Here is a 9,159-nt window from a genome sequence, read left to right as displayed (position 1 = left end):
TTTGTCTAAATAAATTATTTAACCGACTTTAAAAAACTACGTTATTATTAATTCGATTAGAATAGTTATTTTTATATACACAAATATTCAGGAAGAAAAGGAAATAATTTAGGAACTGATTCTAGAGTTTGAAATAAAGAAAAATGTTCGACAAACATATGTCCGAAAACGCTTTATTGTCAAGTTTCAGCCAACGAAAAATTTCACCCGGGTGAAATGAGATCGTACTGAAATTTTTAAGGCGTTATGTATAGGATAAGCTTTATGGTTTATTGTGTTTTTGACCTGAAAATCGAATAAAACAGGTTCCAAAACTGTATCTCCTATTGTTTTCATGATATCCAGCCTAAAACAGAAAAATTCGGTAACGAAAAACACGTTTTTTAGGTTTAAAGTACAATAACTTTGTTAAATGACTGATAAATACGTAAATTTTATTATTCAAACTTGCAGAAAATTTACTTTTGAGAAAATTGTACTCCTATATAATGACTAAAAATTTTCAGTACGACCTTAATTCAACCGGGGAAACTGAAATCCGGGTGAAATTTTTGGCTGGCTGTAACTCGATAACAAAGCATAAACATTAAGGATTCCATAACCTTCCCGAGTATGCCATTGACATGTTTTCATTTCAGATATGCCATGGTATTTTAAAATATTGATGATTCTATTGAGCAATATTTAGAGTATAATTGCAAAAGAGATCAAATATTCAATAAAAAATATTTAGGTCCGATTCGACCACTTATTAAACCACGTTGTTACCTCAAAAATTATACAGTATTAAAAGTATAGCTAAGAAAAGCCAAAATTCTTAATAAAAAAATTTAGGTCCCGGTTGAGACCTTGACGAATTGAGGTTTTTATCATTAATAAATTTATGTTCTTAGAGTATAATCACTAAAACAAAAATCAAAATTTTTTGTAAAATTACTTGGTTCGAATTTGACCCCTTTTCTTGATAGCTATCTCATATTTTAAACAACAACTTCTAAAACAAGTAAAGTATCCGAAATTATAAAAAAAATCATGTTTTTTTTAAAGTTTTCATATCTACATTAATTCTAGATACAAATACTGGTTTATCAGTCTTAAAAATTGAAGTTAAAAAAATTATATTTTAAATACGGTCCATTCAACCACCTTGTTTTTCGAGGCTTAAAAGCTTATTTGTCGAGTTAAATTTGTTACAATAAGTCGTTCCGATTCGGCGCAATGCTATTCAAAAAAGAAAAAAATATGAATACTGCGATGCACTCTTGACCCGTAGGATCGCCAATCAAGTCAAAGCCGGAGTGTGTATATCCAAATTTCAATTTTTTTGTTCAATGGGTTTTCGGGATATGAAGCAAAAACAGGGTAGAATAATGTTAAATATCCCCCACCGACGACTTTTTTTTTTAAAGTGCTATTTATTTGTTCGCAGATTAAATATTGTTTGTAAACCATTATGGGTAGGAGAACTGTACTTTGAATTTTTTTATTTAGTTATTTTTACGGATAATAATAAGGTTAATAACCACACTGTCCTTTTAGGATAAAAACTTTAGGGATTTATTCCCAGATATTGTATCCTGTAAAATGATTTTAAGGCAATATTTCGTTATTACTCCACGGTAAATTTCAGCCAAAACCTTCAAAAGGAACAAAATCATTTAAAGCTTAATTTAACATTTTTACATCAAACGATTTTCATTACAGTATTTTTTTAAATTTCAATCGGGAGCTACTTTCCGGCATTTTAGGGAGAAAGTAAAATTTGAAATAATTTTTTTTTGAAGTTTCTAATATTTAAAACGGATTAACGTCCGAATAACAAGTAAAACCTGGTATCCGGAACGCCGGAAATAGAGATTAGCGATCAAGAAAACGTGCACATAGAATTCATAAGAATTTTCAAAAATGTAAAATAAGAAATAAAAATTAAATAAAAACAAAACCTCGACGCCAAAACTAAACATAGATCTATTTTATTTTTATTAATTGTAATCTCGATAACACTATCTTAAATATCTGTTATTTCGTGCAAGGAATTGAAAAGAAATAACAACGGTTACTATTGTGAATGTAATGAAATATATTTCGATACGAACTCGACACCACCGTCGAGAGTAACTACACACAAACGATACACCACTCGCGATTCAATTTATATTGCGCAGGCGCACATCGCCCTTAACGAGTTACATCTGAATCAGACGTCAATACTACGCCACAACATATACCGGGATCGACTCGACATCACGACGCTACTGTGCCCCATTTAATTGTTATTATACATATATATATATATATATATTTTATATCAGCAAGGTGTATACATATATCGTATCACGAAAGCGCATAACGCAACCCTTTCTGTATTTAATAATCCTATCGATTTTATAATATAAAAATAAAAAATAAATTAAATAAACTACATAAATTTATTATTAATAGTCGTTTTAATTATTAAAAGTGTTGTGTGATTTTTTTTTGATAATGTAATCGTTAAATAATAGGATTTATTGTTTTAATTGTGACTGTTATTTTCAAATTATAATTACATGTAAATTGTATCATGTGAACATTGAAATAAAATATCGGTAAGTCTGTTTATTTATTTATTTATATACAAAATAATTCCGAATCTTAATTATATATTATAGGTTTTAAAAAGTAATTTTTTATTATTTTTTATATACGTAATATATATTTATAAAATTCTATTTATTAAAATGTTATTCTTACTTTCGTTTTTATTTCAGTTAAAGACACTGATGGTGAATTACGATATTTAAAAATTTCCTGCTACGATACCCTATCCCAATTTCTACATTATTGTTACGCCCCACCCTAAAATTTTTAAAACCTTGAATTTTTATAAATTACGAGTATACTTGTTTGGATTTTTATTTACATTAAAATTTGACAATTATCTCTTTATATCTATTATTATTAATGTGTAATACATTTTTATTTTTTAATTAACATTTCATTAAAATGATGAGATATTATCATTTACGGTAATTTTCTTACAATATTTACGCTAATATCTTATTACTTTTTTTATACAGGTACGAGATGTAATACTTTGGAAATTTTCGATTATAGGAGTAAAAATATCTGTTGTAAGTCAATAGCTTTTTAACGGGTAGGTTGCCGGTTAGAATTCAATTTAAGATTTTACCCTAATAATGATTTTCAAATCGACCGAGACGTACCTTTCATTATCCATATTAATAAAGAAAATGAAGACGGATAGGGTCGGACTAACCGCATTATCCCCTATTGTACCGTTGTATACGAAATAAGGTAGCTGTCATTTTTCCAAGCCCGAAACAGCAGATTTTTCGTTTATATTAAATTTAATGATTCATAACATAGTAGAATTAAAAAATTATCGTCAAATTTTCAACGCAAACGCGTGAGTATTAAACAAACTTCGTACACGGTAATAGAAAAATGAAAAAATTTCCTTTTAATATAAATTTACAATACGTATTTTAAAACAAGGAGGGATAATTCTATTTTTTCTCATAGTTATTTTAATAAAGTTATCGAGGAAGAAAACAAGGATGTGTTTGTAAAAATTAATTAATGACTTTCTAAACAAAAGGAGTGAAATTCAACCTTACCAACAATTCGTCCGCGTTCTCTTTTCTAGCACTTTCGGCCACTCGACCATCTTCAGGAAAAGTTATTCTTCATCTTCAGATCATTACAATTATGTGGAATGTAAATTTATAAACATTTATAACATTTTATAAATATACATTTTACATAATTTAATTTCAATAATCTGAAATTGAAGAATAACTTTTCCTGAGGATGGTCGAATGACCGAAAGTGTTAGAAAAGAGAACGTGGACAAATTGTTGTTGGTAATGTTGAATTTCGTTTACTTATGTATAAATAATGTTATATTCCAACTATACCATACTTGAAAAATTTAATAAGGATTTAAATTACGTTCGTTAGAAACAAAATAAGACCGTACTGTTTAGCTTTGTACCTTAATAAAACTCTCAAGCTTTTCATTGTTATTAAATATTTGTTATATTTACATTTATTCTTGTCCGAAGTGTAACATCGTATCTTGAAGCTGCCGTATAAATTCGGAAGGAGTTTTAAGGATACAAAATAGGCCGTTTGGATCTCATAACTATAAATCGTATGAACGATATTTAGAAAACTAAAAAAAATCACGTCTTTCAAACAGAAACATTTTTTTCGTGTAATTTAACGCAATACATCGTCTTACGAATAGGAAAATTATTTTCGAACTGCGATTTTTAATAAATTATCGAACCACTGATTTATTTAAAATACAATTAAAAGGCTTTCTTTACAGAACAAATATCACTGTCGATGAATTTTTTAAAATTAAACATTTTTGATTTTATTTTTGTTTTCTACATCTTCGTTGAACATGTACATAAATAAATGATGATATTCATTAACAAATTCTGAGTTATGAATTATTTTTTTCGTTTAATATCTTCATGTATTTATCTTAAAAATTTCGGTTTTCAGGTTTCAACAGAAATATCCGTTTTGACCATTCCTCAATCCATTTTGACTAGTTTCGGCGTGACGTCTGTACGTACAAATATATATTTGTATGTACGTATCTCGCATAACTCAAAAACGATTAGCCGTAGTATGTTGAAATTTTGGATTTAGGACTGTTGTAACATCTAGTTGTGCATCGCCCCTTTTGATGGCAGTTAACTTAACCAAGAGTGTCCAAAAAAGCCAAAATTCCAGAAAAAAAATGGATTTTTGACTTTTTTTAAATGTAGTAATCAGCCCTCATTGAGAGCTTTTCAACGGTATATAAGTGGTACTTATTTTCATTGGTTCCAGAGTTATAGCCAAATAAAATTTTAATTAATTGGGAAGGTATATTGGTTCGCGAATCAATCGTCTCCCTTTTTTTTTTAACTTTTTTCAATTTAAATGAATTGATTAATCAATAATTATTAACCTCAGATTGTAAAAAAAAAAAGTTACGATAAATAATAAATCAATAACAATAAAATTTAAAAAAATATCGGAAGTTATTATGAAATAAAATTTTAGGTATTTTTCATTTAAAAAAAATGTGTATATGTAATTTAATAGGCGTACAAATAATTCATGTGGTGTCTACATCAGATTTTTTATATTTATTTTTAAATAGATAGTATATGGATTTAAATCACAACTATTTTTTATTTATAACTAGTCATGTATTTTACGATATTGTTCTGATAAAAGATAGTACCAAGATTTCATTAAATTCATCCATACAAATCCTGGAGTATAACCGTGGAGTAGTACGTTTACCCACTCCTGATTTTCATCTATTACAATAAAAGATTTATTTTGCTGAAATAATGATATGTGTAGTGTCACTCTTCGCTGAGATTCACATCGATGTTGTTTCTCATTCTTACAGCTACATTTGATACTAGCAAATCGTTTTTGCACCTAGCTTATGCCCTCTCTGTTTTTTATCTTTAAATTTTGTCGTTTATCCTTCGTAATTTTACTATCTAACAAAATTTCCCGACTTCCAGTTTGTTATGTTCCGATATGATAATGATTTTTATTTATTTTTATCAGAAGACGATCCGTTCACTGTATAAAGCTTGAAGCTTGTGTTTGGAAATACAAAATGGAGATTTTTTAGCGTATGAAAATGCCAAACCGGACTGGGATTCGAATTCGGAACCTTCAGTATGAAAGGTCGAAATGCTACCGCTCCGGCACGGTGGTAGGGAACTTATTATTTTCCTATCGGTTATATTTCAACATATTTGATTTAGTTTTACATTCGATTTTTCTCTTTGCAATAAATTAATACCGTTCAGTATTTTCTCCGACTTATCTTAAGTTTTAACAAAAAAAAAAAAAGAACGACGTGAAATGTTTGTAGTTCTCTGAGTTTTAATTTCTCCTCTAATAAATGTATCTAGATAGTTCTTATGATTTGTCTATTTAACACGAGATAAGACCGAATGCCGGGAATGGGCGTAAACCTCCCTCCCAAAGAACTTATGTGTATCATAAATTTAGTTGGATGCACCGTAGGATGCACCCGAGTTTCTGAAGTTCAAAAAAAAAAATTCCCTGTAAATGTATATAAGGAGCTGCAGAAATTCTCATATAATACCGTTGCAGCCGGCTTCGGTTTACTTTTCCAATTTATTTGGGGTAAAATTTATTCTACGTCAGTTTAATATGACAAAAATTAACTTTTACTGATATCTCGGAAAAATCGAGTTCACTCGCTAGGAAAAATTCAAAACCGTTAAAAAGCCGGTAAAGTGTAATGGTAACGGTGTTTTGAGACTGCTGTAAAGACCCAATTTATTTCGATTATTTGGAAGAATAACGAAAAATCAACAGCGAGTACTGCTTTTGAGCGGTATGGGCGGGCGTTAAACCCGCTCATACTGGTCAAAAGACACTGGTAGCTATCCAAAAATTGGATAGGAAGGTGTTTCCGCATCAATCTTACTGTTCCGATCATGCGCCATCAGATTTTTTTGTTTGATTGGCCCTTTCAAAATGTTTTTACGCGGCCCCGAGTTCAACAACAATGAACTGGTGAAGAATGCAATACAAGAATGGCTCGGACACAAAAGTGAGAATGTCTTTACTACTGGAATAAGAAAGCTCACAGAAATATAAGTGCCCTAGTATAGCCGGGGTTTATCTTGTAAAGCCAGAGTTAGTTTGATTACGAAACTAACGGGTCATAAGTAATACGAATAATGATTTTTTAGTCATTTGTCTCTAATTGTTGAATGACTCGCTTATAATTAGCCGATACCGACGAATAACGAAAGAATTATTATTTTTTTTTGATTAGCTAATTTTTTTTCTTAAGTACGTCAATTTTACAGAATTGATTTGACGGATTTTCATGATTTTTGTTTTATTTGTAAGAAGGTAAATCGGTCTTGAGGTGGTTTCATAGTATTTTTAATCAATGAAATTTGAATTTGGTTTTTTAAAAACGTTATATGTTGTATAATTTATTGTTCCATTGAAATGAGTAATATATAATATTCTTGTTGGTGAATTCGTTCAGTCGATAAACCCCTTGCACATCGGCTTAGAACCAAACGTCTTCCACTTTTCACGGTCCTGAGCATTTTCTTTCACTTCCTTATATCATATAGTGTAGAAGCATCCTTGCGATTTTGTTGTATAATCCTTTGCTGTTAATATTTATTTTACGACCCGAGCTAGATATTTTCCTCTTTCATATCATCTTTTTCAAATTCTGCTGGTCTTTTTATTCCTCCATATTTCTTAATTTCTCATTTTAACAGTTCATTTAATCGTCTTCATTAATTTCAAAAGGATCAGAGTACTTACAATCGCCTACGACTCAATCCGAGCGATAACACACTCCACATCCACTAACATTTTCTTCGTAATTCCGGGATCCCCTTCAGCGGGATCCTTTTTGCTATCCGCAATCCTTTCATATATGCTACTTTTTATCTCTTTCATTCAGATTCAAATTGTTTATCCTAGTCGCTTGATTTATTTACTTTTTTTGTCGATATTTTGACGGAGTCTTCTTTCTTGCCATATGTCATCATTTAAGTTTTTCTAATTTTTTAAAGTTGAATCTGTACTTATTATTTATTACCGGTAATTATATAATTTTTTAATATTATTATTTTTTTCCTTTGTTAATAAGAAAATAAGTACAGAGGGAAGAGTAAACATCTTAACAATAAACTCTGTTAGTAAGGGTATGATTACATTATGTAACGCTATTTAAACGCGGTAAAGCTGTAGCAAAATTATTCCTGGCATGTTTATTATTACATTTTGCATTATAAATTTATTTCCTTTTTAAGTCTTGAGAAATTGCTGTAGAATAAATGAGTAATTCTCATTTATTCTACATTATTTAAATGACATTATTATTTTAAAAAAGTCTCCCAAAGGTATATTACGAAAAACATCGAAAATCTTTTAGAAATTGTGGTATAGTAATACGTACACATCGTATTAACGTCCATATATGTATTACGTACATGGACGGTTCCTCTTCCTCCGTACATGGATGGATTTTCTAACCGAAGCTTTTTATAGATTGATGTGATCAATAAATAAGAGATTAGTATAATTCATTCGGAAAACCAAAAAAAATTATGAAAAAAAATTACATTTTTATCATAAAAATTTATCTATGTGCATATCATTTTTTTTCATTTTTCTTCAAAGAAATTGCCAAACATACTAGCTATTAAAAAGATAATAGATCTAACAACAAACTACATTGTTATAAATGAATTGTTTCCTGTGTGCAAAACAAAAAAGAATTAGTAACTGTTCTTGAAAAAGAAAAAAAACAAACATTCATTATATAATATGATAAAGAATTATGATATACAGTATTTATGTTTCTACCATCTAAAAAAAATTTATACCACTTAAAATAAATTTTTTCTTTCATTTGAATGCGTTTCACCCAAAAGTGAAGAAAATTATCTCATTACGGGGTTTAATTTTAAGGTTTGAGCAATAGATTTTTATGAACCTTGAACGATAATCCGATATTGAAATCTAAGCCAAATTTATTTACTTTAAAATATTTAAAGGGGGATTCGACCATCTTCTGATAAGTTTTTTATTTTTTTATAGACTTGTTCACGATGCACAATAAAAAATTAGCAAGATAAATAAAAACACCATTATATATTTTATAAATTTTATGTAAAAAACCTTTTTTTTACCCGAATGAGATAGGAAGTAAAGAAATTATTTTAAAATGTGTATCATTGGAAAAGATAAAATATATTTATATGTAATATACGATAATACATATATAAAAACAAGCTAAAAATATAAATATTTTTTATAAAAAATCTCAACAATACACATCAAGCTTGCTCTTAAAAGTAAATACTCGAGCTGAGAGCAAAAGTAATAATAATAAGCATACAGTAATAAAACAAAATATCTTATCAAGATCATAATTTACATTGTTACTGAAATACCGCTTGACGTAGAAAGGAAATAATTTATAGGAAACCAAAATGAAGTATAAATCAAATACAAACACAATATAAATCATAGGCAACACATAACTAATAAAACACCAAATAATAAACAATACAATAAAATAACTTTTATAAAAACGTCACTTAGATGAATAAAAAC

The 9,159-nt window shown here is 28.7% G+C and overlaps 1 protein-coding gene across 1 annotated transcript in view; it reads left to right on the top strand.

Annotated features, from left to right (window-relative positions):
- Nucleotides 1-2,233: 2,233 nt before the first annotated feature.
- Nucleotides 2,234-9,159, top strand: part of LOC142324042 (uncharacterized) — a 111,078-nt gene continuing 104,152 nt past the window's right edge. The window contains exon 1 of the mRNA XM_075364634.1: nucleotides 2,234-2,588. The gene's annotated coding sequence lies outside the window, so the exon portion shown is untranslated. The remainder of the gene's footprint in view (nucleotides 2,589-9,159) is intronic.

This window comes from Lycorma delicatula, chromosome 4 (assembly GCF_047948215.1).
Source record: "Lycorma delicatula isolate Av1 chromosome 4, ASM4794821v1, whole genome shotgun sequence".
Taxonomy (NCBI): Eukaryota; Metazoa; Arthropoda; class Insecta; order Hemiptera; family Fulgoridae; genus Lycorma; species Lycorma delicatula.
The sequence above is the reverse complement of the archived record's forward strand: the minus strand, read 5'-3'. Positions and strand labels throughout refer to the sequence as shown.